This window comes from Myotis nattereri (assembly GCF_964212035.1).
Source record: "Myotis nattereri genome assembly, chromosome: 4".
Classification (NCBI taxonomy): domain Eukaryota; kingdom Metazoa; phylum Chordata; class Mammalia; order Chiroptera; family Vespertilionidae; genus Myotis; species Myotis nattereri.
Window position 1 is genome coordinate 106,980,131 of NC_138079.1, and position 18,796 is coordinate 106,998,926.

Consider the following 18,796-nt stretch of genomic DNA (forward strand, 5'->3'; position numbering starts at 1 on the left):
AAATCAAAAGGACCAGTTCTGAGTGCTTCTGGGTGGGTGAACACGTGGGGATTTGGTGAGTGTGGCGCTCTCACACCTGGCCCTGCCTCTCTTCCCTCTGGCTGTTCATGAGTTCCATCCTTTCACAATAACCGATAACCTAGTAAATAAATGGTTCCTTTGATTCTGTGAGAAAATCTAGCGAGTTAATTGAACCCAAGTGGGGGGTTGTGGGAACCTCAGATCTGGAGCTGGGAGATTAGGAGTCAAGGTGACGATCTGGACTTTCGATTTGTGTCTGGAGTGTGGGGCCTGCTGTTGTCTGCAGGTAGGCAGGGTCATTAGCATAGATAGCTGGGTGGTAGGGATAAGAAAGGGAGCAGGGAAGCTGCCACTATTAAACACGATAAACTGGGGAGCTGAGTGGACACTAAGCTGCTTCCCTGGAAGCTGCAGCATCCATAGGCTCCCAGGGACCGCTGCATCCTGCACCCTTGGGACCTCATCCCCAAAGCAGGTGGAAGGAGGCTATTGGCCATTAGTGGGGACTCGTGGGGGTCATTAGAGGGAGAGATAACACAGTAAAGGGGGATTCCTCTGCTCAGGCAGAAGTCAAGATGGGGACTAGAAGGGGAGGAGTCCAGCCTGGGAAAAGGAGCGGATTGTGTAAGGGACACAGAACCCTGGAAGGTGCAGTAAATGGACTGGCGAGGGGGAGGGCCCAGCACCAGTCCAGGAAGGATGGGAAGACTGGTTAGTTTGAAAGAGGGCCGGCTCCTTCCCAAGGCCGAGGTAACAGCATCTAAGCCTCACAAAGGCCTCTCACCTGGTCATATGCCTTAGTTCGCATTCATTCGCGTTCTCTTTTCATCACAGCCACATAGGCCTGGCAGCCACTGCAGGCCCGGCTGCCACACGGACTCCCAGCCCAGGCTTCCAGTGTGAGCGTGGGTGCAGCAATGCAGTGCCAGCCAGGGCACAGCTGGGACCGAGGCTGAGGCAGCCGGGCAGGGATAGAGGCTGAGCCAGCCCAACAGGGACCGAGGCTGAGCTGGACTGAGCATTGGCATGGACGAGCCAGTGGCACAGAATTCCTGGACCCTGGCCTTTTTTCTGGGCTTGATGACGGCCAGGCTGGGTTCCTTCCACAGCGGGATGGATGGAGATGAGACCTGGAGTCCTGGGGGCAGTCATTTATTTCAACCCCAATAAATGTCACACCTCACCCTCCCATGCGTGGGTCCCCGGAAATGCCTTCTCGCGAATCTGTGAAAGGACCCCATGTCCACCAGCAACAGTGTCGGGATTGAGCTGGATTGTAGGACACCGAACTGGTGTGTTGGAACCTTGCTTGGGGGGACCCACACATTGGAATTAGGTGCAGAATCTTCATCATCATCACTGAAACCTAGTTTTCCCCTGATTTCCAACAGGCTGCAGTGGTCCCGTTGATATCCGTGTGAACCTCCTTGTATCTTTTACTTCGGAGAGACACGGAGCTACCACATCCCCCACCCTCACTTTAATTAAGACATTTGTCAGCTCCCCCGTGAGGGGATTTGGCAACATGAGGGAAAAGGCCCCAAGGGGAAATGAAACAGGCCCATTGCCCATGAGCGGCTCTGGGCTCCCTGGAATTGTTCCCAGCCTGGTGGCCTGGCGAGTGATAAATCCTGAGAGAGCACCTGCCACCACCTCTCCACAAAGTTTAATGACCTGGACTCATTCAGTGTGTGAGGTATTTCATCCACACCTGCCACACAAATGGCCCAGGGAGTCATCGCAGGGCACACGTGGCCAGTGGGCTCTGGGCAGGGCTGATTGTTCTTCAGACTACTGGCTTGAAGGGGTCTCAGAGGGGGCTCAGAGGGGACTCAGAGGGGGCTCAGAGGGGACTTCAGAGGGGACTGCAGAGGGGGCTCAGAGGGGACTCAGAGGGGGCTCAGAGGGGACTTCAGAGGGGGCTCAGAGGGGGCTCAGAGGGGTCTCAGAGGGGGCTCAGAGGGGACTCAGAGGGGGCAGCAGAGGGGACTCAGAGGGGGCTCAGAGGGGGCAGCAGAGGGGACTCAGAGGGGGCTCAGAGGGGACTGCAGAGGGGGCTCAGAAGGGGGCAGCAGAGGGGGCTCAGAGGGGGCTCAGAGGGGGCTCAGAGGGGGCTCAGAGGGGGCTCAGAGAGGGCTCAGTGGGAACTGAAGATGGGGCTTCAGAGGGGACTGCAGAGGGGGCTCAGAGGGGGCTCAGAGGGGGTTCAGAGGGGGCTCAGGGGGGCTCAGAGGGGGCTCATAGGGGTCTCACAGGGGGCTCACAGGGGGCTCACAGGGGGCTCAGAGGAGGCTCAGAGGGGGCTGCAGTGGTCGTGCTTCCTGTCCTGACCTGGAGCCCAGGAGCTTTCACTGATGCTGTCCAGGGCCTTGTTTCCCTAGACCAGCGGTTCTCAACCTGTGGGTCGCAACCCCTTTGGGGTCGAACGCCCCTTTCACAGGGGTCGCCTAAGACCATCGGAAAACACATATATAATTACATATTGTTTTTGTGATGCATCACTATGCTTTAATTATGTTCAATTTGTAACAATGAAAACACATCCTGCATATCAGATATTTACATGATGATTCATAACAGTAGCAACATTTCAGTTATGAAGTAGCAACGAAAATAATTTTATGGTTGGGGGTCACCACAACATGAGGAGCTGTATGAAAGGGTCGCGGCGTTAGGAAGGTTGAGAACCACTGACCTAGACCCTGGGCTGGGACAGCAGCGGGACCAGGTGCTGGTGGAGAGGGGGACCCGCAGCTGGAGGGAGGAGGTGCACGGGGCTGGCCTGGAACCCACCCTGCCAGGAACCGCCCCTCAGGCTGTTTTCCTGTTTAGGTTGTTCCTCTGTGTCCAAAGGAAACATGACGGTAACGCAGTCATGAAAGGGGGCATGCGAATGGTGCTGGGACATTCCCACGCCCTGAGCCCCATCCCTGCTCTGGGCTCCCACTCCCCCCGCCCCCGAGATGCTCGGATGGAGGCACGTCTCAGATGCACCTTCCTTGTTCCTGCTCCTTCCTAGGTCAGGGCGACTGTGGTCTGGCTTCCCAAGTCCTCTGTCCCCTCCTTCCTGGGAACAAGGGCAGTGTCTGCGCAGCAGGAGTGGGGTGACCAGGGCAGCTTCCTCCTCGTCTGCCTCCCGGGAAACTGCCTGCCCAGCACCCTCTCCCCGCTTGTTGCCGGGGCTGGAAGGTGGACGTGGCCTGTCCGAGTCTCCCTGTGCAGAGGAGTCTACGGTCCAAATCCTCGCAGGGGCGTAGGGAGCTGATCTTCCCACCTACCTGACTGTTCCCTGGGACTATCATGCGGATGTCAAGTTTCTGTCTCCTTTCAGCTTCCCGGCCTCTCGGATAGAGCAGCTCAGCCTTTCCCCTAGCTCCGTGGTGGGCAAACCGCGGCTCGCGAGCCACATGCGGCTCTTTGGCCCCTTCAGTGTGGCTCTTCCACAAAATACCATGTGTGGGCGCGCACATACAGTGCGATTGAAACTTCGTGGCCCATGTGCAGAAGTCGGTTTTCGGCCTGGGAGAGTCTATTTTGAAGAAGTGGTGTTAGAAGAAGTGGGGGGTGTTGGTCGGTCGGGCGATGGGAGACGCGGCGCAGGCGGGCCACGGGATACGCAGCCCGGGGGAGGTACATTGGTTTGAGGTACATTCGCTGAGGTCGACCCCTTCCAACTCTCCCATCCACACTCGTCTATCTGAAATGAATATACAAGATGAGTGTGGATGGGAGAGTTGGAAGGGGTCGACCTCAACGTACCTCAATCACATTAAGGATGTTTTTAGCAAAGACCAGCTTAGGAGCACCCTAATTAAGTTAATAACAATGTACCTACCTATATAGTTTAAAAAATTTGGTTCTCAAAAGAAATTTCAATCATTGTACTGTTGATATTTGGCTCTGTTGATTAATGAGTTTGCCGACCACTGCCCTAGTTCAGTGGTGCTCGAAGTCTGGTCCCCGGCCACCAGCATCTCAGTATCGCCTGGAAATTGTCAAAAATGCAAGTCCTCCTCCACGGAGGAGTGGATAAAGAAAATGAGGTTCATATACACAACGGAATAATATTCGTCCATAAAAAAGAAGGAAATTCTGCCATTCGTGACAACCTGGATGGACCTTGAAAACATGCTCAGTGTAATAAGTCAGACAGAGACAAACAACTGTATGATTTCATTTATATGCAGACTCCAAAAACACAACACACTCATAGAAACAGAGAGTAGATTGGTGGTTTCCAGGCTGGGGTGGGGGTTGGAATAATGGTCAAGGGTACAAACTCCCAATTGTAATCTGAGGCCTGATGAACAGCAGGGTGATTCGGTAACAACATGATCATATACCTGAGAGTTCCTGAGCGAGTGAATCTGAAATATTCTCATCACAAATAGCAATGAATGTGAGGTAATGGATTCATTAACCAACCTTACTGTGCTTCTCATTTCACAATATGAATGTACATTAAAGCATCATGTTGTACACTTTAAATTCATGTCAGCTTTCTATATATATAAAAGCCAAGTGACCGGAACGGCAGAACAACCAGAATGACTGGAACAACTGGTAGTTATGACACACACTGCGGTGGCCAACTGGCCTGATGGGGGCCATGATTGGCCCCCACTAACCCCCCACGGCCCCTCCCCCCAACTGGCCCTGCCCCCAATCAGCCCTCCACCCCAATCGGGGGCAGGGCCGGCTGACCAACATCCTGCATCCCCTCTCCCCTGCTGGCCCAGCTCCGATTGGCCCCATTGGGGCAGGCCAGCTGGACCCCACCTGTGTACGAATTTGTGCACTGGGCCTCTAGTATCTTAATAAAACTTGAAAAGAAGTCATGTGATAAAAAATACAAGCTCTACTACATAGACCTACTAAGTGTGGGGTTGGGGCTCAGAAATCTGTTTTTGTTTTTAAAATTATTCTAAATTTACATACAGTTAGAATTGTTACAGAGAAATCTTCTATACACTTTTTTCAGTTTTCCCCCAATAGCAACATTTGGCCAAACCCTAGGACAATATCAGAACATTGTCATTGATACAATCCACCAATTTACTCAGATGTGTGTGCGTATGTTGCATGAATTAGTTCTGTACAATTTTATCATGGGTGCAGGCTGTGTGTCCTATACCACAGTGGAGATGCTGAGCAGTTCCCACACTAAAGGGTCCCCAGCTACCCTTTTCTAACCACAGCCACCTCCCTGCCCCCAGCAATCTATTTCTCCCAGCTCTCTTGCGGTATAATTGACATATACCATTCTCTAAGTTTAAGGTGTACAATGTGTGGATTTGACACATTTACTAGGTGTACCGGTTAATAATGGCAGATTTTGTAATCAAAGAAAACACGATAATTTCAAGAGAAACATCAAAAATGCTTTATTCAAAGTAATGTCCATTTCTAGCTACACATTCCCCCATCTTTCAGGTAATTTGTGGATACTGTCCCAATAGAACTTTTCTTGTTTTGAGGCAAACCATTCAGAGACCCAATTTTCCACTTCTTCGTCTGTTTTGAAGTGCTGCTCAGAAAGTGCGTGTGCCATCGATCGGAACAAGTGGTCATCTGAAGGAGCAAGGTCTGGTGAATACAGTGGGTGGGTTAATACTTCCCAAGTGAAATCTTTTAACGTGTCTTTAACTGGTTTTGAAGTGTGTGTGATGGGGTGTCATCATGAAGCAAAATTACTTTGCCGTGTCTTCTAGCACATTCTGGTCATTTCACGATCAAAGTGTGGTTCAAATTGATTATTTGTTGTTGGTATCGATCAGTATTAATGGTTTCACCTGGTTTTAGAAGCTCACAATACACCACACCTTCCTGATCCCACCAAACGCAGAGCATTGTCTTCTTTCTGAAGTGATTTGGCCTTGCAATCGATGTTGATGGTTGACCTGGATCAACCCATGATTTTGTGCTTTTGGGATTCTCAACATAAATCCACTTGTCATCGCCAGTCACAATTTGATGCAAAAAAGACTTTCTTTTGTTCCCTTGAAGCAACATTTTACTGATAACTTTTTGGTTTTCTATTTGTCTTTGGTTCAGTTGATGTGGCACCCATTTTCCTTCCTTTAAAATCTTTCCCATTGCTTGGAAATGATCGGAAATTGTATGCTGAGTCACGTTTAATCTTTCTGCAAGTTGTTTTTGAGTTTGACACGCATCTTCATCCAATAATGCTTGTCATTGTCAGTCTTCAACTTTTTCGGTTGACCTGGACCTTCTTTGACTTTCACATTGAAATCATCACGTTTAAACCAGCGTTCACAAGTATCTTTAGATGGAGTATGTTCACCATAAGCTTCCCAAAGTATATGATAATTTTTTCTTCAAAATAAAGTAATGAATTAAAACTTCCCACAAATGCTCTTTTTTGGCATGAAATTCAACATTTTTAAGCATAAAAATATCTATGATGTTAACACCTTCAGCAAATTTGACATATGAAGTTTTGAAGCTTGCTGTCAATACAACAAAATAGCATACATATCAAGTCGCATATATATCAACATATGTGTAACTCCATCTATTGAAATAACCTGCATTATTAATTGGTACATCTAGTATATAATGCAAAATGATTACCACCATAGCACTGGCGAGTACCACCAGTGCCTCACATAATCACCATTTCATTTTCGTGGTGAGATCGTTACCAGCGATCTATTTTCAACAAGCTCTCCAGTAGGTTCAGAGGTACTAGCGTGTGAAGTGCAGGGATGCCTTATTCTCTAAGAAGTCACTGTCACCAGGCTTCTGCACTGGCCCAGTGCCAGGTGCTGAGCTAAAGCACTTTGCATGTGTCCTCTGGTTTGGTCTTTAGGGCGCCCTGTGGGGTAGGTGCCGCTATCAGCCTCCATCACAGGAACCCAGCGCCCAGTACAGGGCAGGAGATGTGATGGCAAATAAGGCAGAAGCCATGGCTGCAGGATCAACCTGGCAAAGTCACTCCAGGAACCAGGCTCTTCCCCACTAACTAGTCTCCACTGACTTCCTGGTCCCAGCACAGACATATACAGGAGAGTCCACCTGGGGGCCCGTCCTGGTGGGAGGTGTGCACCTGAGGCCTGGGCCTGTCCTGGTGGGAGGTGTGTGACCTGAGGCCTGGGGCCCATCCTGGTGGGAGGTGTGTGACCTGAGGCCTGGGGGCCGTCCTGGCGGGAGGTGTGTGACCTGAGGCCTGGGGCCCGTCCTGGTGGGAGGTGTGTGACCTGAGGCCTGGGGGCCCTCCTGGTGGGAGGTGTGTGACCTGAGACCTGGGGCCTGTCCTGGTGGGAGGTGTGCACCTGAGGCCTGGGGCCTGTCCTGGTGGGGGGTGTGTGACCTGAGACCTGGGGCCTGTCCTGGTGGGAGGTGTGTGACCTGAGGCCTGGGCCTGTCCTGGTGGGAGGTGTGTGACCTGAGGCCTGGGGCCCGACCTGGCGTGTGGCTGAGGTCTGCCTGGGTCTGCCCCACAGAGATGCCCCCTGGAACATTTCGCGCTCTTCCTCCTCAAATGCCAATCCCACGAAAGTACGAGCCTTTAGGACCCCGGGTGATGGCCAGCCACAGGGAAGGATCAGCAAAGGCTAAATCAGGGGGCTTTTGAAATTCTTCCCGCTGAGCAGCTCTTTCCAGGTGGCAGGCCAGGCGGCACGTGTCCCGTCCTCTGGTCGGCAGTCCCAGGTTAAGGGGAAAGTGCCTGAGCTGCAGCGCAGAGCGGCGCCTCGGGCCGCGGGGCAGTCGGTGCAGGACCCGGGATCTGGCCGTCAGTGGCCTGGCTGGCACCTGGAAGCCCGTGGTCAGCACCCGCCCAGGCTCTCCATTTGGCATCTTGAATTAATCCTAGGGTGCAGCCAGGTGCGGGAACTGAGTTAGGAGGCACTAATTCAACTAACCAACAAATCTTAGGGAGCGTGAGCCTTTAAGAGAAGCCCCCAATTTAATTGTGGGTGTGCTTGCCAGCTTTCTGTGGGTCCTACTGGAAGGGCTGAGGGCTTTCGGAGGACAGGGAAGGGCAGTCCTGTCTGGGGTGGAAGAGAAGGCGCCAGCGTCACCGGTCCAGCGCCTCCACGCCGTGATGGAGCCGTCGGTACAGTCTCCCCTGTGTGACCACGACCACCGCCGGCGGAGACCAAGCGCTCCTCGTTTCCAGCTCACGTTTTGGGGCCTGAAAGGGAGCCAAGCTGCCTGAGCCAGATCCCCAGTCCTTGGGCTCCGCATGCGACCCACTTGGCCACCCCACCCGTAAGGAGCCAGGGGAAAACTAAAGAACATTCTTCGCTTCATTTTAGAAACCAAGCCATTGAGTTTCCAGGTCCCCCATGTGGGGTCGTTTCCTGCAGATGAAACCGTCGGCACATGTGACAAGTCGGACTGTCCGGGGGCCTTTCTCCACCAACCTCTTCTCTAAATGGGTCCTGTTCAGATACCTCATTGGCTGGGACTCCCGTCACTCTTCCCATTTCCCAGATAAAGTAACTGGGGCGCAGGGGGCGGGGCATGTCCAGCTTACACAGTGGGGGCACCACAGCAGCAGGACTGGGGCACAGGGGGGCGGGGCATGCAAGTCCTGCAGCAGGACTTGAACCTGGGTGGTCCAGACCCTGAGCACCCCCCCCCCCCCCCCCCCCGCTCCTCATTAGGAACACAATGTAATCAAGTGTCCCGGCTCACCAGAATTCAAAATGCATCTGACACCACCATCTACCCAAGACGCCATCCGTCATGGAGCCCTGACAGGGAAGCTGCCCGCGTGGCAGGTGTGCGACCTGGGCGTCTGCCTCCGTCAGTGCCGAACGCACTGCCCCTCCATCATCTCCCCGTGAGGCGTCTCCGCAGCAATATTCAGAGGGAGGTGAAGGGAGGCATTGTCTTCCTTATCACGGCATACGTTACACGCCCGGGCCCGTCACAGCCCAGACCATGCCAGACAAGGCCGGTGCAGCCTGGGGACCGGAGGAAGGTCACGGTCAGCTTCAGGGGGCTCGTGACCACCACTCGTCTGCACAGCACTGACAGCCTTTGCAGCTCTGTCTACATGTGCTCATCTGTGCCCATACTCCCCTTGGCGATCCCGATCATCGTCACCACCCAGTTCACAGATGAGGACGCTGGGGCTCAGAGGTGTGGGGCCATGTGCCCTGGATAACTCCTCTAGGACTAGTGGCGGCAGGACTTGATCCCAGAGCTTCTGACTTCACATCCCCAAGATATTTATATCACAGATGTCTCCGCACTCATTCATTCATTCATTCATTCATTCCCGCAGCACATGCAGAGTGAGCACCCACCTCGGCCAGGTGCTGTGCTGGGTGCGGGAGGACATGGTGATGGAGACCACCGGTGGCCCTGCTCCCTCGGACCCCAGAGCAGGGTATCTCCCCCTGGGTGCCGTTGCCCTTAGGGGACATGGGCCAAGTCTGGAGACTTCTGGGGTTGTCACAAATAGGAGCTGCCACCAGCACCTAGTGGGTGGCGGCAGGGGTTGCTAACGTACATACAACAGTCCCCGCAAAAGGGTCCGCCATCCCACATGCCGGCGGTGCTGCAGTGAGAAACCCTGGCCCAGTACACACTGAAAACAGAATTAATCAAATTACCCCTAACGATGCGGTCACAGAAAGGAGGACATATAACAGACACGCGATGCTGGTTCAGCACTCACAGCCACGCTGGGCGCCAAGTGTCTTTCACCTCCATTAGCTCATTTAGTCTTCAACAGCCTGCTGGGATGGGTATTCCTATCACCCCCATTTACAGAGGAGAAGACAGGCTCAGAGAGGCTACGTCCTTGTCCAAAGTCACACAGCCACTCAAGTGTTGGATAGGGATTCGAACCCAGCCCGTAGGACCCCAGTTTCCATGCCTTTGGCCTCTCCACCTCACTGCCTCCTGGGAGACAAAGGGACTTGTGGTTTGGGGTGAGGAAAGCATTGTGGGGGCAGAGACCATGACAGGAGATGGAAGGAAACCTGGGGTGGGGTGGGGGCGCGCGGGAGAGCGTTCCCGTTACAGGGAACAGCATGTGCAAAAGCCTTGGAAAAAGGCCACGGAAACCGATTGAAAGGGATGATGGAGGGCAGGGCCAGAGGGCTGTGGACAACCCTGGAGACTGCAGGGTGGGGCCGCGGGGCGGGGCCTCTGAGCAGGGCCACTGGCCTGGCCACCCTCCTTGGACCGGCAAGGCCGTGCCCCTGCCCAGGGTCCCAGCAGCAAAGCATGAGGCAGTGATGCTGCCGCTGGGCTCTGCTGACAGCCCTGTTTGCGCCGGCAGATGCCTCTGACTCAGATAATGAATGTCAGCGGCTGTCACTGGGCCGCTAATCACGGTGCGTGGGGGACACTGGTCGATGAGCAGCCGGGGACCTGTCAGCCGGGAACGGCGTGTCCCTCGCCCAGCCCTGGAGAGTGCCCTGAATTTCAGCATGTGTCTGCTTTGCAGGCACCGACAGTCTTCATCCCGTGGGAGGCAGCGGCTCAAGGTCATGGCTGCAGGCCCAAGGACCCTGGCTGGACAGGAGGAGAGGGAATGGAAGGGGTGTTTGCTCCCAACAGGTGCGGACGCAGCCCCTCGCTTTCCCTGTGCAGCCACAACGGCCGGCGGTTCTATTTCAGACTCAATGCTGTGCTCAACATTCAGATAATTAAGTGGGTTTGCACAGGACTGGGGTGGCTCCAGCAGCCACACGGACACACTCGTGTCTCCCAGACATTTCAGCCCTCGCCCGTCTCTGCCGGGCGTGCAGTTCCCTCTGCGGAGCAGCGTCTTCACCTCCAGTGTCCACACCACTGCCACCCGCCCCTAACACCCCTTCCGGGGAACTGCACTGCCCTCTGTGCTCCACCAACACGCTGCATGAACCTCCGCGGCATTCATTCATTCATTCATTCATTCATTCATTCATTCAACAGCTCAGCAGTGAGCTCCTGTAGGCCCTGGCTCTGGGAGGCACATGGCGTCACCGGGCGACACGGCTGGTCTGAAGCACAGCCTGCAGGGCGCGGTGGCATTAAACGAACACGATGCAGAGAACTAATGAATTAAAGCCCTCGCCACGATGCATCCGGTTGTCTGTTCCCGTCTCTCCTTCTTCCCCTTTCATTTCTGAGTGGGTGATACATTCATATCGTTTGGAAATCTAAAGGCAAAAAAAGGTTGGAATGAGTATACCCCCTTCTCCCTCCCTGGCCCTCTCTCCCCATGAAACCACTTGGTTAGCCTCCCAGGCACCCTTCCACACTCGCTTTCCGCAACTGCTAGCACACAGGAACACGCTTTCTTGTCTCCCTCCTCTTACCGCAGAGGGAACGGACGGTGCCTGCTGGAGAAAGCGGGGGGTTAGGGCAGCTGGAGCCGAGGGCTGTGGGTCCTGGGCAGCAGGGAGTGGCGGCCATGAAGGCCTTGAATGCCGCCCAAGGATCTTGAGTGTGCTCACTCTGGGTTACTTAAATATTTCTCCAAGTCGCGGCACTTTCAAGGCAACTGCAAACCCAGCCTGAATTACCGGGAGCTGTCGGCCGACTTTATTACAAACACAGCGACAGCCACCCCTGCCCCGTTCCCCACCAGAAATGAAGAAAAATGAAACTTGAAGCAAAGGTAGCACAGGGATTGGTGTCACATGCTAGCTAGCTAGCTGCCTGTCCTGTTTTCTCCTTAATTTATTTTCTGAAAAACACTCACTGTCTCACAGAATAGCTGCCTTCCCTTTGTCAGCAGCCAGCTCTCGGAACCAAATTGCTGGCTAAAAATAATGTATTTTTATTAAAAACCACTTTAAGTGGGTGCCTATTTCTAAGACAGATGCACGTGTGGATGACCGTCCGGCGCCGCTCGCTGTGGATAAGTGATGAATTATTTTAATCAGAAATGGATTTAACAGCACCGCAAAAACAAATTTGGGAGATTTTTCACAATCGGGTTGTCTTTCCTGGTTCCTCGTATTTATATTTAGGATTCAATGAAGACTAATCGTGACGATTGGACTTTCAATCAAATGTCCCCAAAGCGGATGCATCCCACCCGCAGTAAAGACCGCCACTCCCTCCCGCCACTCTGGAACCTTCCAGACTCCGGTGCAGAGACGGACAGGAAACGCGTCCACAGAGACCTCCTCCTGAATGCCAGCAGCGGGCGTCCTTGCTGTGCCCAGAGGAGCCTGGTGCTGTGTGTAGTCTGTCATCAGCTAACACTGTGGACTTGATACCTATTGTGTGCAGCCACTGCATCGGGAAGACAGAACCCGATGCGTCCGGAAGGGCTCAGTCCTGCTTGGGCTCCTGGCCGATTCCACTGGAAGCATGAGGGACTCTGGCTACACTAGGGCTGAGCTGTTTTTGGTTTTTTTTTTTATAAGATTTTTATTGATTTCAGAGAGGAAGGGAGAGGGAGAGATAGAAACATCAAGGATGAGAAAAAATCATTGACCAGCTGCCTCCTGTACAACCCCCCACTGGGGATGGAGCCTGCGACCCGCGCATGTGCCCTGACAGAATCAAACTGTGATCTCCTGCCCTGGCCTGTTTGGCTCAGTGGATGGAGCGTCGGCCTGCGGACTGAAGGGTCCCGGGTTGGATTCCGGCCAAGGGCACATGCCTGGGTTGTGGGCTCAATCCCCAGCGGGGGCATGCAGGAGGCAGCCAATCAGTGATTCTCTCTCATCATTGATGTTTCTATCTCTCTCTCCTTCTTCCTTCCTCTCTGAAATCAATAAAGAAATGTATATTAAAAAAAAAACAAAACGAAAGAACAAACTGTGACCTCCTGATTCCTAGGTCAGCGCTCAACCACTGAGCTGCGCCTATTTCATGTCCCAGAGAACAATGTTCAACCGGCGTGTCACAAGAAATTTTAAAACATGCAATACCTGACTATTTAGTCAGGGGCACTGACCTCTTTCCCTTAGATGTCAAATAAACAAATGACAGCAGCCAACACAACACTAGCCATTCGGTGCGAATGAATCCAAATGATACCTATTTATATGTTTTCTGGTGTGCCACAGCATGTTGGTAACCAGCTTGTGCGCCATGAGATGAAAAAGGCTGAAAATCACTGTCCCAGAGTGAAGCCCTCAGTGGCCTTTGGAAACAGACGTGGCAGGTCCAGGGACATAGAAAGAGCCGATGATCGAGAGAGCTATCAGTCAGGGGTTGGGAGTGTAAGCAACAGAGACAGATATGGGCTGGGGGCACCGTCCTGGCGCAGACATGACCTTAAATATCACCGAGTCGCCGAGAGTTCGTACACACGTCTCAGTAGCTGCAGGAGGTTCTTCACATGTCGCTGACATCACTCAGCTCCCGGTGGCGGAGGGAGTCCGGGCCCAGCGTTTAACTGTCAGCGACATTTAGCCACAATGACCATGCGTAGTTTTCAAGTGTCTGTCTTCATGGCTACATTTTGCTGGAGGCAAGTAATACCAGTTCTTCATGTACAGTACTGATCTCAAGTGTCCTTTAAAACTATATTTTTGGAGATAATGGATCAAATGAAAGATGATATGTTAAGTTACCAATAGGACTGGGAATGAAAAATGGCAAAAACCAGGAAGGTGGCATTCAATTGAGTAAATTGGCCTTCCTCACATTGATTTTGGGGTGAGGAGGGCATGGAGGGTGAGACGAGGAAGGGAAACATTCGATAGGCGCTGGTTGTCCTCAGGATTCAGGTACCTCGCACCAGTTAATTGAGCTCCAGCTCAGCTTATCAACCTGAGGTCAATATCTCCCCTTCCTCCCGCCCAAGTCCCTGCTGGAAGGCTGCCCGGGAGGACCAGGGCGGAGCTCGACTCGCCCCTGCAGCTCCCAGCTCGATGCCCATCAGTATCAGCACCGCGGGCCACGCTGGTCCTGGCTCTGCCTCATTCTAGGGGCGCAGAGAAGGACGGGCCTTCTTCCCAGGGGTGTGGCTGCCCCTGAGTCTGGGGGACTCGCTCAGCAGAGCCTACGCGCTGTCTTCTCCACTAAACCAGTATCACCAGCTGCTGTAGATCAAGACATCGCTCAGGTGGATGGGCTGACATGAGCAGCTGGGATTAATATGCTTTTCCCACCTTCCATTTATTTGGAGAATCTCATTAAGGCAGGTTTCCTTCAGGAAATTGATGCTTTAATATTCTGCATTGTCAGCTGAGGGCCTGGATTTTATTCCTTGAATAACATTTAATTAAATGTGGGGCTCCTTTCCCTGACGCATCAGTGATCAGCACTGGCCCACCTCCGCTGCTCTTTGGAAAATCAGCAGAAAGCCGAGTCGGGGCCAGAGGCCTGCAGCACCATCAAGTTTACGGCCTGTGCTCGGCTGTGGTTAACGTCCAGAGTCCTGCAGCCGCAGGCCCCGTGGGTGTCCTGACCAAGGCACAGCCGTTTGCAAATTCTGGTCCCTGGACTGTAACTTGCGTTTTGTCCAAGAGGAATCCCAGAGGGGCCTCTCCCAGGCCAGGAACCAGGGCCAACCTGGCCACGGCCCCATTTTATGAATAAAGCTTTATTGGAACAAAGCTACATGCACCTGCTATGCACTGTCTACGGCTGCTTCCGGATGTAACAGTCGAACCGCAGACCCGTGGCTGGGCAGAGGGAAGGACTGAGAATCCCCTGGCTGCCTGGGCTTGTCTGCAGCTGGGTATTTGCTCTGTGTCATGCATTCTACATACTTCATCTAATTTCAAGCATCCTTTCAACAACTATTCATCTAGCATCTACTTCGACAGAGTTTAGGTGTGAGGATAAAACACTGGACAGGATAAGGGAGGACCCAGCTTTATTTGGCAAAGGAGAGAGACAGTGACCAAGCAAGAGCCCACATCCTATAGAATAAAAGGCTAATATGCAAATTGACTGAACAGTGGAATGACTGATTGCTATGATGTGCACTGACCACCAGGGGGCAGACACTCATTTCAGGAGTTGCCCCCGATGGTCAGTGCACTCCCATAGGGGGAGTGCTGCTCAGCCAGAAGCTGGGCTCACAGCTGGCGAGCACAGTGGTGGTAGCAGGAGCCTCTCCCACCTCCACTGCAGTAGGACATCCCCTGAGGGCTCCTGGACTGTGAGAGGGCGCAGGCTGGGCTGAGGGATCCCCCCCCCCCCCCCGCAACTCCAGTGCACGAGTTTTGTGCACCGGGCCTCTAGTAAATATATAGGCAAAAGCGTTTCAGATGGCAACACAGATACTGGAGAAATAAGTCAGCTTGATAAAGCACTAGGGTGTCTGTGTGGCATACACATGGTGGTCAGGGAGGGCTTTTCTGAGGGTGTGACCTTTGAGTTGAACTGTGAATGATGGTTAGGAGCCAGATAGAGAAATACCTGCAGGAAGAGTATTCTAGGAGGGGGATGAGCTAGTGCAAAGGCTACTGGGAACTGGGAACAGAGGAAGGATTGAAGGGAGATGGGCGGGAAGGTGGGGAGCTGTGATGTGGGGCCCAGTGGGCTGTGCTGTGGTGTTTGGACTTTATTATAACTACTAGAGGCCCAGTGCATAAAATTTGTGTATGGGTAGGGTCCCGAGGCCTGGTCAGCTATCAGGGCCAAGCTGTGAGGCAACCAGCCGGGCGATGGGGGACCCCCGCTGGTACCCATCTTGGCCTGCCTGTGGCCTGTGGGCTGGGAGCAGCTCCTGCATTGAGCATCTGCCTCCTGGTGGTCAGTGCTTATCATAGCGACTGGTTGTTCCACCGTTTAGTTGATTTGCATATTAGGTTTTTATTATATAGGATTCGAGGCCTGGCGCATGAATTCATGCACCAGTGGGGTCCCTCGGCCTGGCCTGTGGGATCAGGCCAAAACTGGCTCTCCAACATCCCCTGAGAGGTCCCGGATTGCAAGAGGACACAGACCAGGCTGAGGGACCCCACCTGTGCATGATCAGGGCCAGGGAGGGAAGCGAGAGCTTGGCCAGCCAGGGAGGGATTGCAGGAGGGCTCCAGGGTGTATCTGGCCTGTCTCGCTCAGTCCCAATTGGCCAGACCCCAGCAGCAAGCTAACCTACCAGTTGGAGCGTCTGCCCCCTGGTGGTCAGTGAACGTCATAGAGAGTGGTTGAGAAGACTTAGCATATCATTAGCACATTACACTTTAATTGGTTGAATGGACGACCAGACACTGAGCATATTAGGCTTTTATTATATAGGATGATATGGGAGTTCTGACCTGATTTACTCAAAAAATTTATTTTCCATGACATAATACTGAGATTGGTATTTTATAACATCCTTACTCTGATTTTTTTTTCTTTCTGTTACCATAGCTCTTCTTATTGTCTTGTAGATAAACAAGCTCAGAGTTGTCAGAGCTGTGAGGGACCTTGCCCAGGCTCAGCCTGTGAAGCAAGTGGCAGAGGGGAATTTGAGCCCCGCTCTGAGGGACCTGAGGCCATGCTCTGCAGCCCTCTCCAGAGAATGGGGATGGGCCGTGCTGGGCCTGGAGGCCATGTGGACACCTGACATCTCACATAATTCCAAGCCAGTGTGGTCCAAGCCCCCGCCCCCATTCCTGGGCTGGGCACCTTGGAGCAAGTCAAAATATCGCTGAACCCCAGTTTCTTAAATCTGTAAAATGGGTGGATAACAGCTCCTACCTGGGAGAGGATGAAATATGATAATGTGCCTAAACAGGCTGAGGGATATAAGTTTTGGGGGACTGTCCATCTCTTCCTTCCCATCCCTGAGTGTGGAAAGAACTGGGGGAGGAGGAGGGAGAGGAGGCAGCAGAGGAGGCGGAGGGGGAAGAGGAGGTGTGTGTGGGGGAGTTTACAAAGTGGAGAGAGAAACCTGCTGGTAAGAAAACAGGCTCGGCAGGGGAGGCCCCTAGCCCAGGCCTCGCGGTTTTAGCCTCCAGCTTCGCCGTGGGGTCTGTGGGAGCAGGAGGAAACCAACACGAGGCTTTGCTCTCCCTTCGGTGCCTGCACAGAGTGTGGAACCAGCTCACTCTCTAAGGCAGTGTCGCCCCATCCCGGCTGCTCATGCGCCAGGAGAGCCCCCGGGAGCCTTCGAAACACCTGACGGTGCTCCAGGCCGGCTCAGCCTCCGCAGGCGAATCAGAGTGTCTGGGGGTGAGGCTCGGGTCTGTATCTTTAAAAAGCTCTCCCGGTTTCTCCACCCTGCAGTGGCCAAAATAGACAAGTCTTCACTGCAATGTTGGGCATGAGTGCTGAAGACAGGAGGCCCTTGGACCAGAACGTCCATGACTCCCTCCCTCCTACCCTTCTTTCCTTTCCATATCCACACATCCGCAGAACAAGCAAGGACAATGCTGAAGCTAAGAGGCCCTGTCACTAAAAGACCTTCAAGCTCTGCATAATCCCCTTCCCCATCACAGATACGGGACTTTTTTCTTAGAAGCAAATGGAGGTTTTATTTTTACTTTATTTAGCTTACGGCCAGAACTTACTAACCCCATGCACAGCCTGGGCATCATTACAATGTGGTCTCACGAGAATCTCAGGCAATATTTTGATATTTTTTTTCAAGACCCTCCCAGGTGAAAGGGAAACAGAGGATGGAAGAACATTCTAGGTGGGAAGAACAGCATGTGCAAAGGCCCTGGGGCAGGAGGAAGCCAGAGTGGCTGGAGCTCACGGAATAAAAGTGAGCTGTACAGCCTACAGCTGGAGAGGCAAGTCGAAGCTGGGCCACAGATAGAGCATGTCCCCCCTGGGACGTCCTCCCTGATCACCACTACCCTGTCTGGGCTCCACTGGCCTTTGCATCTCAGTGTCCGTGGCACCATGCACCCACTGCAACTGGGGGTGGGAACCTGCTCTGCCTAATATTCACCCGCTTCTCAGGGCAGGGGTTCCCTGCAGACCTGTGACTCAGAGGGACGCACTTCCAGATCATAGCAGTGCCTCGCGGGGACCCTCATTCCAGAAAACCAGAGAAGACAGCCCTGGTATCTAGAACAGGTGCTGCCTCTAAGCCAGAAGATAGCCCGCTGCGGCTTTGCTGTGTGACCTTGAGCCAATTGCTCAACTTCTCTGGCCCATCCCTGCAGTGAGGGAGGAGGGCAGCGTGCGCTCGGAGGTCCCCTCTGCTCTCCTGGCTTTGCACTCTGGGGAGGGGATGCAGGTTGCCTGGCGGTGAGCCTCATAGCCTCAAGGTGAACGGAAGCGAATTCTGCTCAGAGCCCCTTCGAGAAAAGACTCACTGGGTAGCCGTGAGGGTGTGGGCAGCTGTTAGCTCCTTCAGGATCCACCTTAAATCTGGGGGGAAAGTCGTGTTCTTCTGGGACGGCCCCTGGCTCTGAGCGAGGCCCTGGGAGGGAGTGGGCCTGTCAGCTTCCTCCCGCGCGGGACTCCCCCCTCGGCCGCCTTTGCCATGAGCTCACGCTGCGGGCAGACCCACGAGGCCTGCAGAGCCTCCCGAAGGCCCACTGGCCACCGGCCTCCTCTCACAGGTACCACTCCCAGCGCATTGTGTGCACCCCAACTCTGCCTCAGCATCAGCCTTATGGGGAGCCGGTGGGCCTCCCTTGGCTGCCCCTCAGCTTTCTGACCGCCCTCTCTGCCTCATGTGCTCATCCCTGAACTGGGCGAGATGCCTGGCTCCCAGGGCGGGCGAGGACTCAGTGAAGTGACGCAGGCAGATTATTTAGCTCAGTCTCTGCAGGGGAAAGCTCAGCGTGTGAGTTTGTAATGTTTCATTCCATATTTTGCTACCACGATGATTTAATTGTATCTCAGGAAACCCCAGAAGCTGGTGTTGAACTCCTTGCTGAGTTGTCTCTCCCACGCCCCTGCCCCTCCGCCTGCTGTGCAGGGCCGGGTCCTCCCACTAAGTCCA